We start from the raw sequence: 27,632 nt of genomic DNA on the forward strand, positions 1-27,632 counted from the left end.
AAAGCTACCTTTTTCACTCACCCCTTTCACTGGTAAAAGAAAATAACAAATTAAATTGGGCTACAAAAGTATTCCTAAGCCTTGAGAACCATAAGGAAGAGAAGGAACATGTTTTGTCATCTGAAAAATCAAATTAAGTGAACTGCAGAAACCACAAGGTTTGTTTACTACAGGAAGCACTTATTTTTCCAGACTTGAGAGCAGTTTCTCCACAATCCTGATTAAAATTACTCATCAAAACATTACACAGAATTAACTTCATTTCATATGGTGAACAATTATGCAGTTTGGGTAGAGTGGAAAGTATCCAGAATGTTATTAGTTAGTGTTCAGCAGAGGAATGTGGTAAAATTTCTTCTTTTTTCCTGTCAGAGCTGTATGCCAGTACAGATTTTTTTACCAAGAAAAGCAAAGGTGAGTGTAGATGAATAGGAGCTGGAAAGACTCAGACTTTAAAACAGCAGTGCAGGAATGAACAGCAGTGAAACACGGTTTTTCAAAGCAAAGTTTCACATCTTGCTCTTCTATAAACCAGTTGCAGAACAAAACAACTAGAGGAAATTGGTTGTGTGCTGCATGACACAAATAGCTTTCAAACAGCTTTTTTTTCCAGCAGCTATCTTGGATGTTACAGGGCTAGGGTTCAATCATGCAAATACTCACACCCCTTCTTGACTTGAAGAATTAATAGAGATAGAATTTAAATGAACGCATACGCAACACCATAGACATATGTGATGATCGCACTTGGAAAAAAAAAATATCATCTTTCAATTTTGATTAAGCTGATCAGCGTGTTCTCCTCTATCACCTTTTCTGTGCTTAGGGAAATTACAGGATTAGACTCCTCATGATGCCTTTTAGCATTTCTGTGTTAAAGAAAGCTTGGCAGGTAGCTTACAAAAGAGAGACATAGGAAATAGATCCACTGCAAACTCAGTCGTGGCTGGGACCTAACTTCTGGTGCAGTTTGTTTTAGTAACACAGCTTGGACTAGTGCAGTACTTAATAAGCAACGCTAATCCACAGTGGATTAACATTTCACCTAAAGTATAATGTTTATTGTCATAAATCCATCATGAAATTACAGCAATTATAAACTAAAATAATGATCTTCAAGAAAATAAACTTACTGCAGAAGGAAAAAAAAATATATTTTTTTCCTTCTGCTCGGGCACACGGCTGGAAAAGCCTCATGCTGACAAAGCATGTTAAAGATCTCACATAGAACTCTTATCATAGCCTGCCCATGTTTGCACAGCTTTTCAGTCAAAAGGGTTTTACTAAAGGATATTTGAACAAGAAAAGAACCCTTGAATCAGGCAGACACCGTGGATGAAAGATAATTTTGACAAAGCTCATACATGCAAGCTTAAAACAAAAGCATGAAACTCCTCCAGATTTATAGCCAACTTTGTTCCTTTCACAGTGCTGGCTTTCACATACTTTGTGAAAAAATGTTGTCATAACAATAAAGCGTGAATAGGCAAATCCATGTATTCCCAGTTGTTGTCCCAAGCAAACAAGAAAAACATTTCACACTTCACAATTAATACAATGTCCCTTTGTCCTGACACATGAAAGAGCTATTTGAAACAAATAAATGAAGGGATAACTAAATTTTTATTAAAGTCTGGATTTTAAAAAAATATTCAATGTATTTTCATATTTTCTTTTTGCAATTGAAACTTTTCCACCAGTTCCAATTACATAACACCATCAGAAGAAGCCCAGAAAAGATACCAAACGGCAATATATTGTATGCTCCAGTCTCCCCTCATCAACAGAAAATGTATTAAGGTAATTAAAAGCCCTGCTTATAAACCCTGGGGCCTCCTCCCCAGAGTGCTCCAGATGAGTGCTGATGCATTGACTAAAACATTTAAAGAACAGAATCCATCCCAAGGTGTCAATCTATAAGTAGTTATTGATATGTAGCTCTGTTGACTTACTAGTCCCAACAGCCACAGCTTTGGTTTCTTCCTGATGGGCATTCCTGCTGTACCTACCACCCCAACATCACCCTGAGTGCCACCTAGAAAGGTGACTTAGGACTCCATGAGAAGTCATGGCCACAAGGAGACAGACAAGGCCAAGAAGCAGATCACTTTGAGTGAGTTGAGGTTGATGATGGTGGTGGTGGTGGTGGCCAATGCCCTGGAAAGACAGCTCCTTTGTCCTTGAGGCCTGCTGGATAGCAATTGGATGAAGCTGAAGATCCCAGAGCCCATAAGGAGAGACAGGACTTGACTGGTGTCATAAGTCTTACGGTTTGGACATTTGTATACAAGTTGTAGTATTCAGTTAATCAATATACACTGTTCCTTTTAAAATACTTTCACCATAGCTAAGCCAAACATTGGAAGGTGGATTAAAAGAAAAGGATTCTGCATTTTTCTCCTACCTCTCCCCTTCATTTGTCTTAGCAAAGGTTATAGTTTTCTATACCCAGGCATAACGTAGCTTAACTGAGTCACAGCCGGTATAGCCAGCTCTTTATTATCACAGACTGTGTACTCTTCTCTGAACCGTGTGTCCTTTGCTGATTTTTGCCATTTTAAGTATCCAGATTTTCTTCCTAGGCTCACACAGACTTTTAGAATAAGGATGGTCTCTGAGTACTGAGAAAAAGAGGTCACTTACTCCTTGTTCTCATTGTCTGCCTCTCTGCATTACTTTTACTCTTTGTTCTCATGCATTATGCTCTGCAAGCTAGCCAAAATTTGCAATTACAAAACTATACGAGCAGGCAAAACCATTATTGGTAAAAGTTTGGCCTGTCTGTATCAGTTCTAAGTTTTTCATCCATCGTTGTTTGCTCGATGCATCCATTTTCTTCCTGGCATATCACTGCTTCTATCCTGGTTAATGTCACGCTGAGCCCACCAGGAGCCCAGCCTTCCCCCGTGCCCAGCCTCCCCAGGAGCGGCACGTAGCTCCGGGACACACTCCATGCACACTTCTCCAGAAGCCAGCAGGAGCTGCAGAGTTGCTGGAGCTTTGGGGGCTGTAAGACTTTGTTGTTATTCACCACACATTTACCCTCCCGATTCCCAACACCATTCCACTTTTGCATGGCATTCAGTTTCCCATAGCTGGCTTAGGAGGCTGACATTTGCACACGGAAAAGCATAAACTGAGTCTTGAGCCTAGAGCTTGGGGTCTGAGCCAAAGGCCTTTGCAGGAGGGCTTCATTTCTGTAAATTGAGCTGGTGCCTGTGAAAGTGTAGGTGCGTCGAGCTGCTCGAGTTCAGTGCTAGTGTCGCTGTAGCCGTGACAATCTGACACTTTCCGCCCTGAATGTTTTATGTCTGATGGCTTTTCCACTTCTCCCAGCAGAGAGAAAAAGAGAAGGGCATTCCCAGTTCTCTGCCCATGCCCCTCACTGCCCCGCTCGTGGGCTAACAGGGCTTCCTCCACCAGGATCACCACAGCCCCTTGTCCATGCTGAGGTGAGAGGTGAGGACGGGGCAGCAGCCGCCGTACCTCGACGTGTTAATTAAGCAAAATGTGGCGATGGCAGCGCAGGCCTCAGGCCTCGCCGCCAGCCGAGCCCTGCCGCGCAGCAGGCCGGGCCTCTCCGGCAGCGGGGCGAGCGCGCTCAATGAAGACGCTGGGAGTTCTTAAGACATCTTTTGAAAGGGATTTAACAGACCCCACATTGGATTAGAAAGATGATGCCTGACACATTTAGTTTCCGTTACCTTTTGTGTACCCGCTCAGTGCACAGACCTGTACCAAACAGTGCATTGTAATGCAGATTTCCTTGAATCGCTCTGGGATTTCACAGCATCCATAAGACCCTCACAGCAGGAAACCCTATTATTAAGCTATCTGCACATATCATGCGGTAAGCTATGCCTAAGGGCCATCTAGAGGATGCTGAGTTACAAGAAAGCGGAGGGGTCAGGGGTTTGTTGTGAGAAAAAGAAGAATTTTAATCTCAGGGTACCAGTAGCGGGGTGTGGGGAAGTGCCTCTGCATTCCTCAGTTTTCCCCATCCCTCCACCTACCGAAGCGTATTGTAGAGTAAATTAGAGAAATTCCCACACTGCAATGTCTGATCAGAAAAAATTGTTTGTTCCCAGAGGAACCACGTCAACTATAAATGACAAAGAATAGATAAGGCTGAGCAGAGCAACCCAATAAAACAGTACCATTTGGTGAATATATTTTAATACAGTTCTTTCCTCCAGTGCAGGAAAAAGAAGGCTCCAGTGAAGTTTCCAAGAGAAATGTGTGTTTAATAGCTCTCTTGCACTCTCTTGAAGGAAACTGCTCAAAAATCTGAACCCCCTTTTTAAGAGGGGGGCACAGGAAAGAAAGAATCACGCAAATCATTTATCTCATGCATGTTAAGGAGAAGGAACAATTTCTGCCCTCAACTCATGACCACAGAGTTATTTTGAGGGAGGTCTGCCATTTAAGCCATGCCGTTTTTCTTATTTTTACTGGCACTGAAGAGGCAAAAGGTTGTGTGCGGAAGGGAAAGGCTTTGCTGCCTCTGTGAGAAATGCCAGCACTCAGCTCCACCGGGGAGAGCTGCGACGACCTGCCATGCAGGCTGCCTCCCTGAACCCAGCCAGCAAGCTGACCAAGCTCAGTCTTCTGTGATAAATAAATCAGTAAATGTGACCATTTGAAATCCCTGAAATCCAAGTCCACCCACCAGCCCTTTCAAATGTTCTTCCCCAAGCCCCCAGTTCAGAGGAAGCACAGACCTCATGGCAGATGCTCAAGTGCTTTGCTGCTGCATGTGCCAATGCAAACAAGCCAAGGGGAACTTTCAAAGCCCTCCCTAAAAGTTTCACTTAACACAAACAGGTCCTTCTATACACCTAAAATGTCAAAAAAAGACTCTATCCTATTCTTTCTTGCCCTTGATTCAATTTCAAAATCCAAGACAAGCTGGCAGGCAGCAATGTTAGTTTAGCTGTCATACACTTAAAAAAAAAAAAAAAAGGAAAAAAAAAAATCAGAAGGGCTCATTTTCTCCACTCAAGCTGCAAAGAGACTTTGCCATAGACAAAGCTTTAAATATAAAAGAGTGGATAAATGAATTAAGCATTCTCCACAGGTATTCATTGCCATCAATTGAATTCAATGAGAAGTTCTTTGTTTGTAATATACCCATCAAAACATCTAGGCAAAATCTGACAAGACAAAAAAATCACAAATCTTAGTAGGTTTGTAAGGGAGTTTCGTTACATCTACATTGCAGTTTATTGATCCAACTCCTTTGGAAAACCTTCATATGGCCATTCTATATGTCTTCATAGAGGAAGATATGGCTACTTGGCTTTGGAGGCTCTTATTCTACTAAAATCTCAAATTAAAATTAACAAAAAGGCACAGTCTACTAGATAAATATAAATTTCTGAAATAAGCTGTGTTTTGTGTGATAAGAAGCAAAGCATGCTGTTTCTGATACTTCTTTTGTTCTCCTTAATAGGTTGCTAATGAAAAATATAAAGGTGGAATGTATAAAAGGAAAAGAAACTAATTTCTTCTGAGCCAAAGGGTGAGCAGAGAACAGCAGACAGGTATTACTACATCTATAACTTCATGATCTAGACCACTACTGGAAGGGGATTTAGCCACTGCAGTTAAGTTATGCTGTCTTACTATACCATAATAAAGTTTATGAAGTTTCCTTGATAATAAACTACCATGCATTCATTTTATAATTGTTAGTAACATAGATCCCATTTAAAGATTTTCCTTTGATGTGTGTTTTACTTTCCTTTTTTTTTTTCTTTCTGGGTGACTGATCTTTATGAATTACCCTCCAGTAACATTGTCCTCAAAATGCAGATTTTGTTTTTTAGACCATAGTACGTTGCAAATTAGCCCAGTGGAATTCACGAGGGGCTTATAGGAGGTGTCAGAAAAGAGAGCTATTGTATCACAGATGATTTATGATCATCTTTAAGACTCCACCTTGCTTGGACTTTGCTCGGGGAAACCAGTTATTTTCAGCTGTAGCAGTGAATCAGACAGGGATGTTAGCAGAAACCAAAAAACTAGGGTTGAAATCTAACCTCACGTGGTATATTTTTCTGCCCACAAAATCAGATCGTGTAATGTGCATATGTGAAGGCTTGTTTTACTTGTAATTGATTTGCAGGTATAGCAAGACCATCTGGGACTGATAATAAGTAGATAGTTTTTAAAGATAAGAAAACTTGTCCAAAGCAGACACTGCCGAGAGATACCAGTGTTGGCATTTCATTACATTGAAATGCTCGGTAGGATGGACAAATTAACCATAGCATAATACTCTCTGAACCCTAAGCCACTTCTTCCACCAGCACCCACAAGATCTTTCCCAAATGCAATAATAATATTCCACCTGCAACATGCCTGAAAGACCATTTGGGAGCCTAAAAGCAAAGGTAGGTTGAGGATTCAGCAAGTGGATCCTAACTCCCAGGAAAGTCAATGCCACCACATTTCCCTTCCTGTATTTAGATGAATGAGGGGATTCAGCTAAATCTTCTCTACAAGAAGTTTCTTCAACATCTCTGTAAGAAGTTTCCTCTGACAAACTTGCTGCCGGAGAGCCCTTTGTTTTGCAGACCCTGGAGTTGTGCTGGCAGTCCACGCTCCACGGCTCTGTGGAGCCGTGCCATGAGAAAGCCGGGGAGAGAGGTAAAATGAACAATGTCTGCCTGGGAGAAAGTCCAAGATTTATTTCTGACACTGGCCAAAAGGCAGGAAGAAAACTGTTGCTGTTGCCCAAGTGGGCAGCGCTGTGGTGAAGCAGAGGACTTGTACCAAAATAAGGAAACCACAATGCGCAATACAAACTCCAGTTTACTTGTTCAGGTATACACACAAGTACTGGTCAGATCATAAAGTTTATTCTGTTTTCTCAAAAACACACTGACTTCTGCCTGAATCATGCTTTTTAAAATCCAAGCAATACAGTGGGAGAACCAAGGGTGTCTAAATGGACTGAGTGCTGGGCAAGCTCTCTCAGACAAATGGTTCAAGGAAGAATGTTACTCCTTTTCTCTAACTACAGCCCCATAGAATACATAGAACATAAAAGCTCAAATTAGAGAAAAAAATTAAACACCATGCATTATAAAGGAAAGTAAGGAAAGTTTGCTTATTGACACACTTTTCCTTTTAGGCATCTTGGGTAGAACAAATACAAAGAAAGCTTTAGCCCAAATGGACTCTCAAGTTCACAGAATATGTCATATTCATGTTACTATTTTAGGGCTTTTTTTTTTCCTTTTTTTTTTCCCTTTCTCTTTTTTTAATAAATTGCCCTGTGGGAAAAGCTGGCTGCAAGTCAACACCACAGAAACCTAATTTTAACTCCAATGAATACAACTATTTACAAGGCCCCCTTTCTGCAAAGGAAAAACCCTGCCATTCCTGGCAGTTTTGATGTGATACGGACACATATTTCTAAGACATTCAAATGGACTGGCTTAAAAAAATACTGTTTTTTTACTCATGCATCTTTAATGCTCAAACTGTTCTTGGCAGTTCCCAGTCAGAAGTACTGTCATTCAAAATAAGAGAATGACAGACATTAATATGGAAGCATTCAAGCTTTTAACTGAGCCGGAACAATAATTATGCCATCCAATTTTATTTTGAAGAGTATTGACCTCGGTCTCCGCTAGCACACAAGATCCAAAAGACAAAGATATAAAAAGGTGTTAAGGGAAAGAAACACAGAAGTTTTTTGACCACAGCACATTGCACAGCATCGTAACCCGCGTTTGAAACTAAAAATATCACTGGGCGGGTATCGGGGGGATTCATGTTATGACACAACAGTGAATCAAGTCTTTACTACAGGAAACACTAATGCTCCGAAAACACTGTGCTAACACATCAAGGAAACAGCCATCCAAAGGGGAATTTAACATCGTACAACCTACACCACACTTTCCCTAAATATAAATAAATTACATGAACATATGCTATGTATGCTGCTCCCAGATGCTAGAAGTGCAAAGACCAATAATGAAAACCAACGCCAGCAGTGAAAGTCTGTCATTAAACACAACACTCGGGGAGTGTGGGGGAGAACAGCTTTTAATGAAACAGGTCACGACAGTCTGAAGGAAGCTGACAGCAACAGGGAACACTGGGGCTGACGTCTCCAAGTCTTCTCAGCACAAAACCATGGTTAAAAATAACAGCCATAACCCCTCAGATAATGAAATTGTGTTTTATTACACCTATAAAAACATGCAGTTTTTTTCTGAGATAATAAACAGATGGTTGTATTATGCTCAGAAGCAAATGGGAACGGACTATTTAGTACCGACATTAGATATTGCTGATATACTAAATTAAGTGTGGATGTTTATATGGACATTTGGCCAGCAAGAGTGCTGTCCCAGCAAAGGATGCACAGCCCTGCCTTCTCCTTTCTTCCAAACAGGAGGAGGGAAAGAAGGGGACAGGGGAGAGCTCAACCTGCAAAAGCAAGAGAGGAAAAATACCCCCCGAAAGAGAAGGCTGATTTAAATTTGACTTTGATTATCCTATTTATGGAGATGATCTCCAGCTACTCTTGCCTGTTCATGCAGTCCAATGAGGTGATGTCTCTGCTTACCACCTGCTTGTCTGCAGTCCAAGTCTGAATGACAGCTAGTGTTTTTTTAGCTAGTGCCAAGGGAGAAAAGAGGCTTTCCACTAGCCTGAATTAGGCATTTGCAAACATCCTGCAATGTTTGTGGTCCTAGTGACTGGTAGTCACCTTACAAACCACAGGGATAAACCCGCGAGGTAAACCAAATGGAATTTTTTCCTCTGTGTGTGCATCTGCATGAGAGTGTACATTTACTAATGCAACAGAAATCTCTGTGAAAATCTCTATTATGTTTCCAAGTTGCAGCACACACTAATTTGTCAGGATTTGGAAACTGATTCAGGCACTAGTCTTGTCTAGACGAGACTATCGTAATTCTATGACAAATGGCATTTTTTTCCAGCTGCTTAAACAGTCTTCATGAAAGTCCTGTCTCCCCATGCTTGCCTGCATCCAGGACAAACTTGAAAACACTTCTATCCCTCTCCCTTTTCTTCACTGTGTAATCTCCTAATTTATAGACAGACACTTGAAATTGCCACACAGCATAGATGTACAAGTAAATCATCAGGAGCCCTAGCACTGAAACCCGTGTGCCCGGGCTTAGCCTCAAGGAAATAAGCAGTGTCATTTCCCTTCAGGATGCTATTCACGTGCTTCGGAACATGATGAAGCATTTGCAGAGTCAGGACCAGGATGGATACCTTGTGCACACTCTTCTGTACACACACACACACAAAAGAAATTTCTGACCTGTTACTAAACGCAGTTATATTCCAGGCAGCAGTGTCACAGCGCGGCCACTGCCAGGTTTTCACAGATTGTCCTATCTAGGCAGCTTCTCAGGAGTCTGAATCATGTTCTCACCACTTAGCAATTCAAAGGCATTCTTTAATTTGATATCCAGCTCCAGTGAAACCTTCTCTAAATTTCTGATTTTCTTTGAAGACATATCTATATAATTGGCCTAGAAGGAGGTTCCTGACTACTGTATGAGATAGCAAACTTTTTAAGCCAACATTTCTGGCTGAAATCTACATTGCAGCAAAGCTGGAAGGGAAAATCTCTACACATACCCAACACGATTCCTATACACTAGAAATTGTCTTTATTTATTTTTATTTTATTAGGAAAACCCTAGTGCTGACAAACAAAAGGAGCTTCAACATCTAGCAGGTGTTTAAAACAGACACAAAATGAGATCCAGGAAGAATAGGCAGAAAAGGGTGGGGGAGAAGAAGAAAAAACAACATAGAAGCATTCTCTTGATATCTTGAGAGTTTAGATTTCCAGGACTGATGGAAACTTCATTAGGGGATTACAGCCTTTTAATGAAACATCAGTTATAGCTGTCTGTAAGATTTTACTATTAAAACCCCAACCCTACAACAACTTGAAAGCTAGCTTTTCCCCCAAAAATTCTAGTTCTTGCTGCAGTTTGAATCTGACCTGATTCTTCTGTCAAATATCTCTTTATCACTGTAAACCAGCTTGAGGTGGTGGGAAATATCATTAAGGCATCATCTAGCCCCTTGCAAATGCACTTCAATGGTCCCATCACAGTTGTAATTAGTGTGGCGCATCTGCGTTTGGGAAGGAAGGGCATAAGCCCTGAAAGTGGTCTGAAGGCGGTCGTGTACGTCCTTTTTGTGCTGCTAAAAGGAGGTGCACAGAAAAAAAAGGAGAGTTTTAACATCTGCTGGCCTGTGCCAGCTTCTTTTTTCTCTGCTCCTCTGGCCCATGTTTGGACACTTCCATTCTGCTCTCGGTGCCTGGATATCTTGGCAAATTTCCTGAGATATGCAGTTAACTATTTTCTGGGAAGGAGGATGGTAATTGGGGGGATATTCTGCTTTTGATGTGCAGGGCAATTAAATCCTCAATGAATGGAGGAGAAAATGAAGCATTCGGTGTCACTTGAAAGAAAAGATGTGTAGTGCCATTCCTACACACCAGTGTGAAATACAGAGGGGCACAAGGGCAGAACAGAGCTCTTTATGTTACAGCCGGAGCTGCCTGCAGATGTAACAGCACAACAGCCCATTCAGCAGGGAAACTATACAATAGGTCATGAGAAAAACCTGTTGCTCCTGATTAAGTTTGCAAATACTGTATCTGTAGGGATACGGAGACGTGGCTGTGCCAGATGAAAGGCCCCAACTGGAATTAGAGCGAGCAGCAATGGTACGTCGCCATCCAGTCTGATGAAAAGGGTATTCACCAAATCACTCTGTTATTGCCTTGTACAATTATCTAGATACCAATTACTAGATACCAGTTATTTTGCCTAACTTTATAGTAGTTATAACTACTACTAGTTAATAATACACTCTGAAGCAATTAGTTCCATTAATTAAAAGAACATACTCTAATATTCATTTCTTTCATCCAGTCATAAATATTTTCAAGAAGAAAGCAAACTGCCTCTGGGATTCATTCCACCTTCAAAAGCTCTAATATAAAGAATTAGAGGAATGTCAGCAGATCTTGATTCTTTCTTAAATGTCACAGAGGTTTACTAAATAGAGTTTAAGTACTATATAGATGCAACTTCCTTATTAAACAGAGAGAAAATTGGGAAAAATCACAGCATTATTGATCAGTTTTTGCAATGTGGGCTTTAAGTTGATTCTCAAGCCAGGTACGTATGGCATTGCAGGACAGATGAGGGCATTTGTAGAATGGCTAAAGTATAAAAATCAGCATTATTCTACCTGCAAAAAACAAGAGGCCAAATTCAGGCATAGGTTAGGCAGAGTCCTTGGTAAGAAAAATATGACTGATGAGGAGACCTGGCTTTTCTGATTTGAGCTCAATGAAAAAGAAGAAGAAAAAAAAAAGAGAAAAAATATTTTAAGTATCCGATTCAGGGGGGCAAATCGCATTAATTCCCAGCTACTGCATGCTTACACAGATCTTGCTCTTAGCCATTGAGACTGCACAAGTATGACTGTAACTCAGTATAAGATCAGATTCAAATTCAGATATACATAGTCCCAGGTACCCACACATACAGAGTTATCTGAATTTGCCTGTGTAATAGGGGTGTCACAAAATGTATGATACTGGAGCTATTCTTCCTAAAATGCTTCTCTATCTCTAACAAAGATGGCATTTCCCACTGAACAACTTGCACTGTGTCTAGCTGACTTACACTTTTTAAACTGCTTCCATCTTTAGTTGTTGGATTTAAAAGGCCCCTGAACCTATTTACAAGTCACATCAGAAAACAGGCTGCGACTGTCATGTCATCACACTGAAACCAGAGGATGGTCAGCTGCTGCACAGAGACAGAAGGAAGTCAGTTACATACAAAATACCTCCGGGAATCAGCTTCATAACACAGTAACTATGAAGAAACCGGGATACGATAGCTATGGAGGACAACGAGAGCCGAGCCATAATGTGAGAGATGCGAGGCACGCACAGGAAATACCACAGCTACGGCAGTTTCTGCTCTTGCTGCAGAATGCTTTTCATTTGGGGCCTGATGCTCGGCCTGTCGAAACCAGTGGGAGATCTGTCACTGACTGGAGTGGCAGCAAGGGGAGAGTCAAGAGCGCCAGACGCAAGAAGTGGCTTTATGTCAACATGAAGCAAAACGGCTAATACAGAAAGAGGCAATTTACTTACCAAAAGAAAAAAGGGGGAAAAAATGTTATTTGTTCAATTCTATAAGGATTTCAGAACGTAGGCTTTTAAATGTACATTAGCACTCTTATACCACCAAGTATTTACTTTTCCTGTCTAACTCATTTTCTTCATTATTGAAGATCCCCAGAGTCTTATCTAGATCCAAGTGGGTTTATACTTTAACTCTCAACATACCATTTTAAAACAGTTTTAAAAAGCCTCTCTTGCTCTCCACTGCTTATATATCAGACCCAGGGTCATGACTAAATGTCTGTCCATAATGACATGAAAAAGATTGCTTCAGAAAGACAACTTCATTACTGTTTTCTTACATATGAATTAGAATAAAATCCCTCACTTTATTTTGCTACAATGAATCACAATTCTTTAAGAATGTCTTGGGAAAAGGACCATTTGCTTTGTTGTTTTTCTTATGTAGCTGAGGTGTTTTCAGATGAAAGCAATCAAGTGCTATTTTCCAAAGCAGTTGCATTGAAACTCTTTGTTGTGAGTGCCTTTCTGGAGGAATACATTATAAATTAAAGCCAATGCAATTTGGCTACTTTTATGCCTATGCTACTGCATAACAGAAATGCAACATTCAAAAATCTCATATATGAACCATGTATTTATGGACAACATACTGTCTATGATAACTGTGCCTAGAAAAGTCACTGCAAACCAACTGTTTTATAATGTATTCTCCTCCCTTTATATTTCGTTCCTTCCCTTAAGTCAGTCAGAAGTGGCTCAATATTCAATGAACAGAAAACACAGATTACACAATCAACTTGCTATTCTGGATAATATTTTATCCATCAATCTGTTTAAAAACAGCAGAAAAGAAATTATAATGACCTCATTTTCTACATCCAAAGTGACAAGCTTTTTGGCCTATGCCCTACAACCTACCTAAATTTTTCCTCTCAAGTATTGCCAAGGAGGTATTCATACTTTTCCAAAAAGCACATCTTGGGCTTCTGGTTATACGGTTTCACACACTGGTTAAATAAAATTAGAAATCCAGCCTAAAAGAAATTAAACATGTCACAGACATCTAGACATGCTATTCCATTACAGAGATTATTTGGAAGTGCTACAATTTGATGCTATGGTTTCCTTCATTTAATTTAAAATTACCTCAAGAATGTTAATCATCTCCCAGCAGTAAATCCCCCGTGTGCCAGGCATTTTTCATGGTACCTACAACTCTTTGTCCACACTGATTGGGATCTCCAGGGGATTAGGTGTTCTACCTACAGAAAGGCAAAAGAGAGAGGATTATTCAAAACAGCCTTTGAAAATCAGAGTGCCTCATAATCCATCATAACCACTAGTTTTGAGCGGGAATCAACAGCAAACATCTGTCAAGTATATATTTGACATAATTTGCTAGTTTACCAGAATATAGGTATTATAGTTATCAGCCCAGAGTATCATCTGAGGGCTACAACTGAGCCTGCGCTCCCAAAGTGCTGCACAAACCTCTAGTAAATGATAGTCCCTGGCCTTCAGGGAGCTGGATCACCTCCTGCTACAGCTACGGGCTGGTACCGGCAAGGTGGCTACACCACCCTGAAGCAGCCATCCTCCTGAACTGCTGCTGAAGGTCGCAGCTCTCTGAAGTAGGACTTCTCACAGGGCCTGGGTGCATGGTCATACAGCTACTGCACTTCAGCTGAGGCATCACATCTGCCTCCATGCATGCTTTTAGACCAGTGCAAAGGCAAGTAATGACAATTAGCAAAACACAGTTTCACTGTAGATTATGCGAAGATGAATTGCATCACTTTTGCAGAAGGTTAGGAGCACACGTGAGGTCTGTTCCAAATCTCTGTTGACACAGGGGAATCTGTGTGTCTGAGCTCCAATTCTCCGGTTAGCCAACACGTAAGGTTTATGAACACGGAGTTCTATCATATACATCTGTCACGCATCTGAGGTGTGACAAACAGAAATACAATGATAGTAAATGCTCTAACCACGGAATCTCACATAAGGTTAACAAGAAAATAAGTTTGGACTTGGCTGTGTGGACTCAGGCTGGCAAGCAACTTGAATTTTCAGAGTAAAAACACTTGTGCAAGCAATGGGTGCAAGCACTGAGTCTGACTTCAGAGGTTACCATGAGGGAAATGAGGAGGAGAAAATGGAAGTCAAATTTCTTGCTCTCTCACTGGGGAAAAGAGGCCAGGAGTGGACGGTGTGCCTTTGCCAACAGCAATGAACTCCAGAACTCCCAATAGAAGTGTTCAGTGAATCCTATGATCTCAAACAGAAAGAGGCAGTAGAGGGATATCGTTCTTTTCACACATATCCCACAGAAAAAAGTCATGAAGGAAAAGAAGGGAAGCATGCTTGTACTGCAGAGCAAAGCGCTATGGTGCTCTGTGTTTAATTTGGAAGACAAAACGGCGTGCCAAATAGGGGTGGGATCATTTGTAGAACATGGGAATAAGTTGTTTCTCCAGCAGAAGAGATTTTTAAGAGGAACCATTCTGGGCTTGGAGAAATGCCTCCATGCTTCCGTGGCAGCTGAACAGTCCAGAAGGAGGAGCGGATAATGGCAGTCACTAGTGCAGAGCGAAGTGCGGGGCTGGAGACAAAGCTTACTGGCTTGGATACTGAGCATGAATGTCATACTCCAGTAGGAAAAGCAGCATTAAAGTCAGAGAAAAGGCTATCCAGCTTACAAATGTTTGGTGAAGGAATGTCAGAAAGAGAACTATTTAATGGAAAAAGCAGCTTGGAGGAGTTAGATAATCCCACTGAAAAGGAGGATGTTGATAGCATGGCTTCAATGGGCACGAGGACCCTTCCCTGAGGAAGACAGATGACTGATGGCTAACTCACTGACATGACTGGAACAAGAAGTGGTTCAGATCCAGCCGAACACCACGGAACAGCAGTAATACGGTGGAAAGACCGCAGCCACAGAGCTGTGCTGGGGGGCAGGTGGCCATGAGCCAAGACAGGCTGATCACAGTGGCTTGGAGCGCCATGAATTAAACAGGCGGGATGCAGACAAAGTAAACAGGAGGCATCCCCGAGACTGCCACAGCCTTGTAGGAAGACACGGTTCTGCTCAAGAAAAGGGTTTCCATCACAGCTACAGGCTGAGGAGAGCAGCGCAAACCACCCCGCCGCACACGGGCCTCATGGCGTTGTTCCTACATGTCTCAGAGGGTGGTTCCGGGCCTCACGCTGAACAAACAAAACAGTAAAAACATTCATTTTTTGGAATCGGCCAAAATCCATCAAATGCCACGAGAGTCAAGGTGAGAGAGCAGCTGTACATACAGGCCCAGCTTTTATTTGGAGGAATGTTGCAGTAATCTCGGCAGCTTAAGGAGCTGACATCATGATGCGGATACAGCACCCAGGCCTGAGGTGAGCCAGGGGACTGACCGGCTGGTCAAGCACAAGGGGAGCAGAAAGCAGGCGTGCACAGGGCTGACAGCAGGACAAGCCCATGCGGTTCTCTGAAATCCCAGCCTTGGCTGAAGAAAAACCTGTTTGTTTGGCCTGAGAGCATTTCACCCACCAGCAACACGAGCAAGGGGTAACAACCCAAATGGCAGCGAGGCGTGAGTCACGGGGCAGGTACTAGCTTAAAACCAGACAGGACTCTCATGACTCCCCACCTGAAGTGCTGAGTTCAGCTCTGGGGCCCACAGTGCAAGAAGGACATGGACCTGTTGGAGCAAGTCCAGAGAAGTCCAAAAGGATGACCAGAAGGCTGGAGCACCTCTCCTACAGAGACAGGCTGAGAGCTGGGGTCGTTTAGCCTGGAGAAGAGAAGGCTCCGGGGAGACCTTATAGAGAGAGGCCTGCCAGTGCCTAAAGGGGCCTACAGGAGAGCTGGGGAGGGACTCTGTCAGGGGGTGCAGTGATAGGACAAAGAGCAGTGGTTTTAAACTAAAAGAGGGGAGATTTAGATTAAACATTAGGAAGAAATTCTTCACTATGAGGTTAGTAAGGCCCTGGCCCAGGCTGCCCAGAGGAGCTGTGGCTGCCCCATCCCTGGAAGTGCTCAAGGCCAGGCTGGATGGGGCTTTGGGCAGCCTGGGCTGGTGGGAGGTGTCCCTGTCCATGGCAGGGGGTTGGAACGAGATGGGCTTTGAGGTCCCTGCCAACCCAAACCATTCTGTGATTTTAAGGCAAAGCAAAAGACAGCATGAGTGGTGGCAGAGAAGAAGCTAGCCTGAATAGCATGAAGGGAAAGAAGCATCAGAAGAGGAAGAGAGCAGGGGTGAGCAGGGCCAGGGCCAGGCTGGGCCTCACATAGTGGGGAAGCATTGCTGGGAGCCAGCCCCATCAAGCAGCACAGGGACCAGTCCATACTGCTTCCAAAAATCAATTTAAAACACAGTTTAAGTGTGCGCACCCCCATCTTGGCTTGTGAGGTCCTGGAAATGAAAATAAGGCCCAGTTACACAGCACAAAATGGACCATGTTTAAACTACACAAGATGGATATTTTAATAGAAAACATCATGCGAGGATGAGGAGAGCATAGCACGCTGTCTAAACTCCTCCTACAGCATGTAGACTCCTAGCATTTCTGGAAATATGCTTAATTGCACACAATGCCTGAAAACGGCCTCTAGCTTGTTGTGCACTGTGGTTGTGCCTCACCTACAGGCACAAACCTTGCTGGCTTTCAGCTCTCCAGCAGGGTAGAACTACAGCATCGCCGAACTGGCTCGTGTTCATTCCTTCTGACCTCACAGCGAGAATAAATACATTGAACATCAAGAGGAGTCCAGGTATTAGTCTAAGCAGAGTCTATATAATTACTAAAAATAGATGCTATGGAAAATCCCTGTGCTTTAAGCATAGCAGCTTTGGGCCAAATTCCAGAGGCTGTTACAACTGACAATGTTCACATTTGTTAAGCAGCATTGCAGGCCACATCTAGCCTACTGGGGACTCTAAAAATGTATGTTTTACTAATGAATTTTATGCTACCTGTGCCAAATCAGCTAGTTTATTTGGGCACATTCATGTAAATTGGACATCGACTTGGAGCAGAAATAAAATTCTTTAGCTTTACAGTGCTGTGGAATAAAGGGGATGTGTGCTCTGGGTCGAGGAGCACATTTGGCACATTGACTGAGGGTCTCAAATGCTTTGAGGAGGATGTATTACAGCTTGGTTAGAGGCTCTGCCATTTTGGAATGGACTTTTTTGTTTTCTTTTTTTGAGAAAATATTTTCCCCCACACTCTATTTCCTATCAATCTGGAAAAAATAGGGTAAATAGTAGAAAATCATTTATGCTCACAAGAAAATGTGTTTGGAGTATGATGTTGGGTTGTATCGATCAAGAAAGCAAGAGGGGGAGGGCTGGTGCTGCACTTGACACTGGCTGTGTCCCAGCTGCTTGCCATCTGCACCCTTCTCTAACGAGACATCTTCCTCTCCATGACATGTAAATTCCTGTAGCTTGCCATTAAACAAACCAGGGAAGCTCATTGCTCATCTTACCTGCATAAGAGACAGGAAAATCCAGTAGTTCTTGGGTGAGTGGGGATTAGCAGACACAACATCTGTGCTTACAGCATTGCTCCATTCCCTCCTAGGGACCTAAGCAATTAACCAGAGAGAAAATAGAAGTATCATTAGTTTGTGAGAGGAGTCAACATTTCCAAGTGAAAACTTGTTTCTTAGGCACAGCGAAAGCAGGGAAGAAAATCTCACTTCATACAGTTCGTCACTGTCCTTTGATGAAGTCTTAGTTTTCCACATTTCCCCCCCTCTTTGCCTTGCCTTCCCTCTTTCCCCCATCTCCTCTCACAATTCCCAGACTGTGTTTCGAACAACAATGCCACAGCTGAAAGGCCATTATGCAGATTCATGAATACATAATTCAAAATCAAGCCACCACAACAGTTGCTCTTACTTTTTAACCCCATTGTCGGCCAAGCGGCGATGTTCAGCTGCGACAGCAGCCGAGGGAAATGCGACACACGCAGGTTTTCCCACAGCCTTTCGCCCCTGCTGTAGGCTAATCCCATTGAGAGCATTGATGCCCGCAGCACAATGCAGCATCCCTGCCGCGGCCGGGGACCGGCCACAGCCCCGCCGCCCCGTGCCAGTGGATGCCCCGCTGCAATTTTGGTCTGGGTTTTGGGGAGTAAGGACAAACCTCTTGGGCTGCAATGGTCCCAGACTGATGTTAGATGAGGGAGCTGCTGCATTAGCTCGAATGTGAGATGCATTATTATTGTTACAGTTAATAGTTATTCTAAGGCAGTGTTTGCTATAAAATGAAATACGAAAAAAAGCTATTATATTCACATCCCAGTGCTCATACCATTCTATTGCCACCTGCTTGTTTCCTTCTGTCTTTTTAGGCTAAATTTTAGAGAATGCCAAGGAACCGGGCTTCAGGAACACACCTGCAGGTCTCACAGCTTAAAGGACAAAGGCTGTGTTTTGTCCCCCGTGACACGCAGTTCAGGCAGACCTATGGGCAGCACGCTCGCACTTGCCGTTTGGCTCTGCACAGCGTGCTGCACTGTTAACTTGTCTAACTGCCCCAGTGCAAGCATTGTTATCTGTAAAACAGCCCCTTTAATTTAGCCAATAAAAGCCTGGTTTTGATTAGTATCAGATCAATTTAGTCTTCTTAGTAATTTGCAGGGGTTTCCTAGACAGCTCCGTTCTCCTCGGAAGACCAAAGAAGGCTCAGCCCAAAGGTAATTGTGGCACTTAAATTAAACCACAGTAACTGGGTGCCTTTTTGCCTATTTCCAGACAACTGCAGTGAAAGCAAGTACAGAAACTCTTTGGTCCTCTGCAAAGATCCCGCACAAGAGAATGAGATAACCGACTCTTTAGCGAGTGGATTAATAGATTGTGAAAAGCCTGTCTCAAAAATTCAGCACAAGCTTTTCTAATGGTCTATGGCCAAGTGAATGATGGGCTGATTTTTATTAAGTTTTGCACAAAGGTGAATTAGTGTCTTTCACTATGGCAACGGCAATAAAAGGATACAGAATGACTCCGAAAGGTCCCGGCTGTCTGGGGAAATTGGTTGACATTCTGCAAGCCTATTCAACCAGGAAAGGGGTTTATTGTGTGCACTTCCCCCAGGTTGACTGTGCCAGTTACATGTGCCACCCCGGTCAGCCCACTGTCCCGGGGCAGGACAAGAAGAGCAGGAAAAGAAGAGCTCATCTGGACCCCCAGAATGGTGGGGTTTGAAAGGAGACCGTCCGGTTTGGTGTCTCAGTAGGTGGACTATATGATGTCTTCCCCTTAAAACTCCAATGCTCTTTTCCAATGATCATTGTCATATTCTACAGATCCCAGTACCCAGAGACTTGGTTAATAATACCAAAAATACCTGGATAGAAAAGGCACCCTCATTCACGCTCTGAAAGGAGCAAAGAGAATAAAACAGGAGAGACTGAGCACTTAGGCTAGTGAATGCTGTGTTGCTGGGCCAGGTTCCTATATTGTTCTTTTTTCTTCATTGAAGAACCGTGCACCTCTGTGGCAAAACAGTCGTTTCTCTCCACTTTCAGTTTAAAAATGCCATTAGCCTGGCATAAAAACAGGAGTCTTAAAATTTTGCATGAACCCATCACACACTTCAGCTGCCCTCTGCAGAGCCTGAACCAAGCTGTTGAACTCTCCCCTCCTGCCTTCCCTGTCAGCTTCGGATCGAGTCGGTTGCACAAACCTGTGCTCCTCACCTCCTGCCACAGCTACATACCCTCATGGGGACGGAATTTTGTATTTGATTAAATCACAGAATCAGAGAATAGGTGGAAAGGAAGGACCTGTGGAGGTCAGGCGGTCCAACTCGCTGTTATCCAAAATTTTCATTCAGCTGTCCATTTTTTAAATTTGTAAAAATTCTCTTGCAGTCTGTCCCTGAGTTTCACCTTCTCTGTCATCTTTTGATACAGGAACTGCTCGGTGGACTTTCTCTCTTCCGCAACACCCACAGTAGTTCTTTGCCCTGACTTAGAAGCACTTGTCTGAGGATGCCGGAGTTCCTGGTGGGGCTGATTACATGCCATCCCTCCTTGCTTTACAGAAAGGAGGGTGGTGCCTTCAAAGGACTGGGTGACTTGGCTAATCCCTCCTGTGGGGCTTCTGCCCCATGCGTTAGCGACATGCCCGACCAGGCTGCACTGCACACAGCATCACAGCAACTCCAGCTCTGAGGGACCTCTGCTACTAAAAGGGGTTGAAAACCACTTCGTCAAAGAAAAAAAAAAGAAGAAGAAAGAAAAAAAAAAAGCAACAGTAAGGAGTGACTAAAGGAGGGGGAAAAAACATGAAGAGTGGTCTAGGTCACAGCCTGAGGGCACTAATCAATAAACAGTAATCTCCCCCCAAGGAGAAATGTTCCTTACCTTTTCATTTTATTTCTTCAGGAGTTGATAGGAGCTGAGGGAAAAGGCATTGACTTTATTTTCTTTTTACTTTTTATTTACTCTGGATGCACAGGGTACCGACTGTCTTAGCTCCAGCTTCATTATTGCCTTACCTTACTTGAAATTCTTCCAGACAGTTTGATAAATGAATTGCTAAGTGAACCAGCATCACTTGTTCTTTCTATAGAGCTCTCAGCAGACAATGCTCCTAAAGCACAGATCTCCCAAATACCAGGAAAAAAAAAAAAAAAAAAAAAAAAACCACTTTCAGAATAGCAGCTGCATACTGCATATGTGCTGTGTTTATGGAAAGAGTAAACATGAAAAACAGACACATTTGGTTTTAATTCACTTTGACTGACCCAAGGAGTCCTCCCCAGAGATAACAGTCAGGTCAGCCCATAAATTTTCAAATAAGTACGCATGATTTTAGCTGCATGTCGTCTATTAAAAAAGCCAGAAAGTTGTGTGGCTCAGCATCTCTGAGCAGACATCCAGCACAGACCCCAGTACAAAACTGGCTTGTTTGTGAGCTGCTTCACCAGAGCCCAGCCCTTTCACCAGCACACACACATCAACAGCCCGTATAAGCCCCTGCTTCTGTAGTTAGAAGTACCCCACGTTACAGGAGGCAAGAGGCAGGGGCTCAGGCATGACATACTGAATAATATCTTACTCCGCAAGGAGCCTCGCCGAAGCCAATAGGTGAATTCATGGACTATTGAACACAGCTATCACAATTTGATCCATGATTACAGCTTCTGGGAAAATGTTCCCACTTCTTCCGTCCACCCAAGTTTTAGACAAGCAAAGGGATTTTTGTCATAGAAGTGTAAATTTTTGTTTTATCTTAGTTCTTTATAGAAACATAAATCTGGAAAGTCCTGAGGCAGGTGCCAAAAACGTGGTCCTATTAATTACAGTCAAAATGTTGTAAATTGCTACGTGAGTCCGCCACAGCAACTTGGAGCACTGGACCACACTGGGGTGTCCTGGCTCCAGTGGCATCCAACCCATCAAAACCCTCCTCCCCTGCTTAACTTTCATCATCTTTTTGTGTGCTCTGCTGAGCCCAAGCCATAGGATGCAACAAGAAGTGTCCTTTGTCAAGAGAGCTGTGCTAATCCACGCTGATTGGTATTATTGTATATGATTTTGGTGTGTGGTGCTTTGCATTTGGTGTAATTCTGGTTTTTATTTTACTGACAGAGTGCCAATTTTGGCCTATCGTTGGGAAATGACCGTCATCACTCAGTATAAAGGAAACTAAGCCAGTTATCTCCTGCCACACCGCTAGGTAACTCGGTTCTGATTTCCTGCCACTAACGCGATTTCAGAACGCCAACGTCCCAGCATTGTCTTTGCTGCATTTGGGGTTTGTTTCCTTTTTTTGTTTACACTTCTGTCAACAGTGGTGAGGATTTCAATTTTATTTTAAAAGATGCTTAAGTGGTACCCAATTCAAATCTCTTACATTGCTTTGAAATTTGAAAATGCTAAATTCACTCTCAACAAAGGCAAGGCTGGAAGCACAGAAGGACAGCCCCGATGTACACCAATTTATCTTAATTCCTCAAATTCAAGCCAACTGCTCTCAGTAATATTCCACTGAGGAGGTGATATTGATGAAACTCAGCCAAATACAAGAGCAAAATCCCTTTTTTCAATTAGATGTTTTTAACATCTCCAAAACAGAGTTCCATCATGTGACGACATCTTGAATTAATTGAGCTACAGGCAATCCTCATTCTTTGTGTGTACGATGAAATGTAGGAAACACAGATGCTGTCTGTTTAAACTGTCAAACAAGTTTCCTGATGGTAGCTATCATGTCTACTACAGACTGTTGGTTTAGCAAATGTTGTGAATGCAAAGTTGGAACATGTGTGCAAAATATTCCAAGCTATAAACATCGGAATCATTAGAAGCTTCTTGAAGGTTTGTACCAACGTTATGAAAGGAGCTGTAACTGCTCTGGCCATTTTGCTGGAGGCATTCAAGACACCTTGACCACACCTACCATGAAAAGCCTCATTACCCAAGAAGAAACCCTTACCTAAAACGGCAGGCAAATAATGAAATTGGTTGGAGCACTGGTTCACACTAACAGCAAAATAAATACTACAGGTAACTTATGATCTCTCTTGTTAACACACTCCTTTAAAAATGCAATGATTAACTCAGCAAGAAAACAGAAACATCTCGGATGCTGTGTCTAAGAGCCAGATACCACCTTTCCGCACGTACTTCTGTAGGTAACGTTTCTGACAAGTATGACAAGCAGGAGAGCTTCATGGGGCAGACATGCCGAAGTTACAACTGCGGGTGTGCAGAAGGAAAGAGGGACAAGGCTGAATGCTTTCAGAAAAAGGATATGATCAGAAGATGTGTCGTTGTTCCACAAATCCACGTTACACCCTAGCTTTAGCCTTTTAAGATATGCAAGCGTTTTCTGATTGTGCTGTAGCACATGATTATTTCTTGATCCAGATGATTTTCAGCTCCTGGAAAAACAAGATGCATAGACAAGCGGTTGCTGCATTTGTAGTACCTCTAAAGGGTTCAGGAGAGTTTAATCCTGATCTTTCTTACGATAAAATATGCTAATGAACAATGGTATAGGGAGGTTGGAAAAGGATTCCAGATGCTGACTGGAACAGGAGTTGGAAAATCTCTTTCTTATGTCAGAATCAAAATTTATATTAAATATTCAACTATTACAGCACAGCACTAGCGATAGCAGGACCTCTAATGAGGACAGACTGTTGGTTTTCAAAACCACCACGGCACTTCTGCTGGATGCAGAGTAAGAAGGTTCTCTGTGGAACCTGTTCAGAAGAGACCGCAGCCCTGCTGAAGGCCAGATAGCGCTACAGCATCTGCGAGAGACGCCTGTCTTCTTCTGCAACATCAACTCCGGACAGAAAACTAACAGAGCAAAAGGAGACCTGAGTCCTAAAGTCCTCAGTAGCATATTCTTGTCTCAATGCATAACAGTTGGGGCATTTTCCAAAGTGAAAAGACTTGAGTTTTAATGCAACGAGGCAGTTTCCCCCACTAAAGGTGTGAGAGATGAAAATGGTCCTCTGCCCTGCTAGCAGCCAAGAGAGCATCTCTTAAATCCAGCAAAGCTAGCCACAATGCTTTCTTCCCTATTTCTGAATCATAAACTGGGGATATAATTTAACCGGAGTGTGGACACAGCGCAAGATATTTTACACATTTGATTTTCCTGACCTTACTTTTGTAAGTGGAGTCAACAACCACACAAGATCTCGACAACCACAACTACAGGTCTCAACAACCACACGAGGGTACAAAACCCTTTTGTACTCAGTTGTCTGGGTTTTACAGTAGCCTACCTGCCCCACAGTCACGATTCAAACTGATGGGATATTGTGAGACTGCCAAAGCACTTTGAAGTGCCAGCAAATTGAAAAATAAGGTGCCCACGGGGAGAGTCATGACATTGTAAAGCTGTAGCTCCGAGACATTTTGGATCAATGTACAATGTGCTGCTCATAGGACTTAATGAAACAATTACAGCTCTCCCGTTGATTGCTTTTGTTTTCTACCATAAATCAATAGATTATTAACTGTAAATGTCAACGCGGTCTTTGTTTCCTAAGAGGTCACTTTGCAAGGTAGTAATGAAGAACACACTGCTTGACTAAATAAGCCTTTGAATTACTAGCTACGGATGGATGTATCAATTTCTAAAGAGTCTATGGAAATAAAAGAAGCTCAGATGTGCAGAAGAAAAACTGGGGGCACTGGGAAAACAACATCAAAACACAACAAGAGGGAAGTGAATGGAAGATCACCTGTTAAAACTGAGAAAAATCTGCAAGCACAGAAATTGTATTCTGATTTGTACACGGGAAGTATGTTCTGACAACTTCGCTCCTTTTGGTAGGATGGGTTTCTGCTAGGACAGCTGAGCCTTATGAGGAACATCCACTTTTTAAAGGGTCGTTTTTCTACTGCAGTGTTCCCCTTTTTCCCATTACAGAAATATTTTTACAATACAAGGCAGTAAATAAAAAGTATGGATTTAATGTATTTAAAACAGTGCAACAGAAGATGCACAACCTCCAGCTTCATCGCGCTGCATTGGAGTTCCTAGAACAGCCCTTTGGTTAAACAGGCCCGCGGACACGGGAGGATTTAAATGGTCACCACCTGAAGAAGATACTGATTTGGAGTGAAAAGCGTCAGTGATGAGACCGGGTGGTTCACGGTGTCTTAAACCAGAGTTGTTGGTGTTAAACTGCAGGAGCTGAAGACTACATAGCACCTTAGTAAAGGCACGGCGTTATTGCAGAGGCTTTGCTGCCCGTTTCCTGGGGGAGCTACCTTTTATCCACACAAATGCCCAGCTGGATACAGGTGCATTTCTCACCTCCAGCCTTAAACTGTTGCACAGTTTTGTCAGACTGCCGCCACGTTTATTTTAACTGCGCAGGCATTGTCTGACATATCCCCTAATTACAACTCGGTAAGACTGTGCTAATTTACGCCTGGCTGAAATGTTCTGACAGCCTCCAAAAGAAAAACCAGAAGCGACAGCAATACTGCTGTCGCACAGTGCCACGGACCATCCCCATTTCCCATGAGAATAATAATGCCTCTCTGTAAAAGCATTTCTAGGAGACAAAGGGAACAGGCTATAGAAGTTACCAGAAAGTATACAAGCTCCCCAGGATGCTAAAAAAAACAAACAAGAAAAGTATAAAAATATACAGTAACCAAAGGTGCTGATTGGAAAGGCCAGCAAGGAAGGAGTCCTTTACCTCCCACAGGCTATGGCATGCCTTACGGTCCCCTGGGAAGAGGCACAGTGAGTGGGGCACAACATTTCCCAGAACCCCAGGTCCTCCTTCAACTTACAACACATCGATGGAGGAAAGCACCTCAACAGAAACCACACTTGTGGGTTATGAACGTCAGTGGGTTTCAGCTTGGTCAGCAACAGCTCAACTCCTGAATTTGCAGAAGGCTGCCTAGTTTTGGATCTCAGTGAGCTCACTGGTGGGGTGGCCAGTGAGTTGGCACTGCTAATTTTGCTGAGGTGCCTGAGCTTCAGCTATTTTCTGTTTCATATAGGCTGCCAAACACTGTGAGAGAGTAAATAACCAGCTCTGGTTTCTAAAAATTAGAAAATTTTATAAACGCAGTCCTCAGTTCTAACTCTACCCTTCGTTGTCCGTGTGACTGCACCAAAGACAGTTGAGGAAGGAGTATTTGCATCTGGGATTTTATGCACTTCAAAAATCTCAGGGATGAGGATAATCACAACTTGGGACACACGCAAGCAGCTGTCACAGCTCAGTCCTCCAAGTTTCTGGGCACCAGAATAATTTATTTGTATGAAGAATAATAAATAATTTAAAATTTGGAACTCTGTTTTTTCAACTGATGTGTCTTTGCTTTAAACTTGAGCAATAGAGACTAGTATCATATTCACAAAACAAATGGGTTACAATGCCCTTGGCAATAAAGAAAAGCATTGCAGTCTCTTGACCCCTGAGTTCGCTGTGTTAATAGAAACCTTATTTTGACAAGATTTTATTCCCTGTATAGGTGAGAAAGAAATTCTGACATGAAAGCAACTTAGGTTAAAAACAAAAGAGGCATAAGCAGAAGGACAAAAAATAATGAAAATTTGTTCTTGCTTTCACAATCAATGCCTCAGAAAACTTGCCAAAACCTCTACTGACAATGAAGAGTTTTTTGAGTCTGTGGATTTTGAAGTAGGTGTGAACTAAGCAGTAATCCTTTTTTTTTTTTCCCTTTAAATAAAACTATGTTTGACTTGAAAAATCAGTTGGCTTTTGAAAAGAGGGCATTAGCAAGGACACTGCTAATAACTGAAAAAAAGAACTGATACTAATAACTGAAAATGTAACTGCTAAGCAAATTGTGGATGAGTGCAATACCCGTCTGTCTTGCACCAGAAAATGTGTGCACACTGTTCATTTTTGGGGATAGCACTTTTTTTCCTGAGAGGCACTGACTTGGTTGATGCAATCCCACTGAGAAACAGAGCTGCTGTCAAAATGCATGCAACAAACAGTATATGAGACGTTATTAATGCTCTTACTGCACACAGCTTGATAGAGGTTGATCAATGAAACTCCAACATGGAAAGGAGTAGCAAGGTATTTGGTCTAGAATAGTATCTGAAAACATTTCAAGAGATGTAACTGCCAGCTGGGCCTGCCTTACATGTTCCACGGTTCCATGTTCTTAGTTTCGGTAATATATTCACAGTACAGCTCATCTAATAAACCCTATGTTACAAAATCTAGAATATTTGGTTTTAAAATAATGCTATTTCACGATTAAACGCTATTTCACGAAGTCTGTACTTCATTCAAATTTCTCAACCCCACCTGAATCTATTTCTCCAATGTGCCACAATTAGAGCAGAGTAGCAAATTAAGCTCAGAATAATACAGAATAATAAGAGACATGGAAAATTCAGATACTCAAACAACAAATACCATCAGTGCGTGATGAACTTCGCAAGCTGGAACGTGCCCCCTGGTGGCTGCAGACTGAGATCCTTTAAGGAGAGAAAAATGATTGCTGCTACTGTTCGGTTGGGTTCTTTACCATATTTAAGTGAAGTGTGGTAGATTAAGAGGAAATATGGATTTGTGCTGAACAGAAAAATCAGCATAGTGACTATTGTTATTTTGAAAAAGCAACATTTACTTGCTGGTGTAAAACACTGGAGTAATTACTCACCGATTACTGGAGGAGCTAGCAGTAGCGATACTTAAGACAGTATCTAGAAAACATGCCTGTTGGACAGGTGGAGGTAACTGGCAGTGGCCAGTTCAGAAAAAGCAAAGGTTGACTTTGTGACAGTCTTCTAAAATGTCTAGAGCTGTTGCAGAGGAACTGATTTTCTTCGCAGTCAGTAAGACAAAATGAACAAGTTTACGTGCAACCAGAAGTATGAAAATTACACAGCAGGCACTAACACCAGGCATTAAAAGCTTTCAGTGACGAGGCTACTAGTCCCAGCAAGAAG

The 27,632-nt window shown here is 42.5% G+C and overlaps 1 long non-coding RNA gene across 2 annotated transcripts in view; it reads right to left on the bottom strand.

Annotated features, from left to right (window-relative positions):
* LOC121073504 overlaps positions 1-27,632 on the bottom strand; it is a 39,954-nt gene that overhangs the window by 10,161 nt on the left and 2,161 nt on the right. Inside the window, exons 1-3 of one of the 2 annotated variants that reach the window (XR_005821757.1) lie at positions 18,346-18,454; positions 17,685-17,783; positions 13,337-13,452 (exon numbers count right to left, since the gene is read on the bottom strand). This is a non-coding gene — a long non-coding RNA (uncharacterized LOC121073504). Of the gene's footprint in view, positions 1-13,336; positions 13,453-17,684; positions 17,784-18,345; positions 18,455-27,632 lie in introns of those variants that run through there. The other variant, XR_005821756.1, reaches the window with a different exon arrangement.

This window comes from Cygnus olor, chromosome 7 (genome assembly GCF_009769625.2).
Source record: "Cygnus olor isolate bCygOlo1 chromosome 7, bCygOlo1.pri.v2, whole genome shotgun sequence".
Classification (NCBI taxonomy): Eukaryota; Metazoa; Chordata; class Aves; order Anseriformes; family Anatidae; genus Cygnus; species Cygnus olor.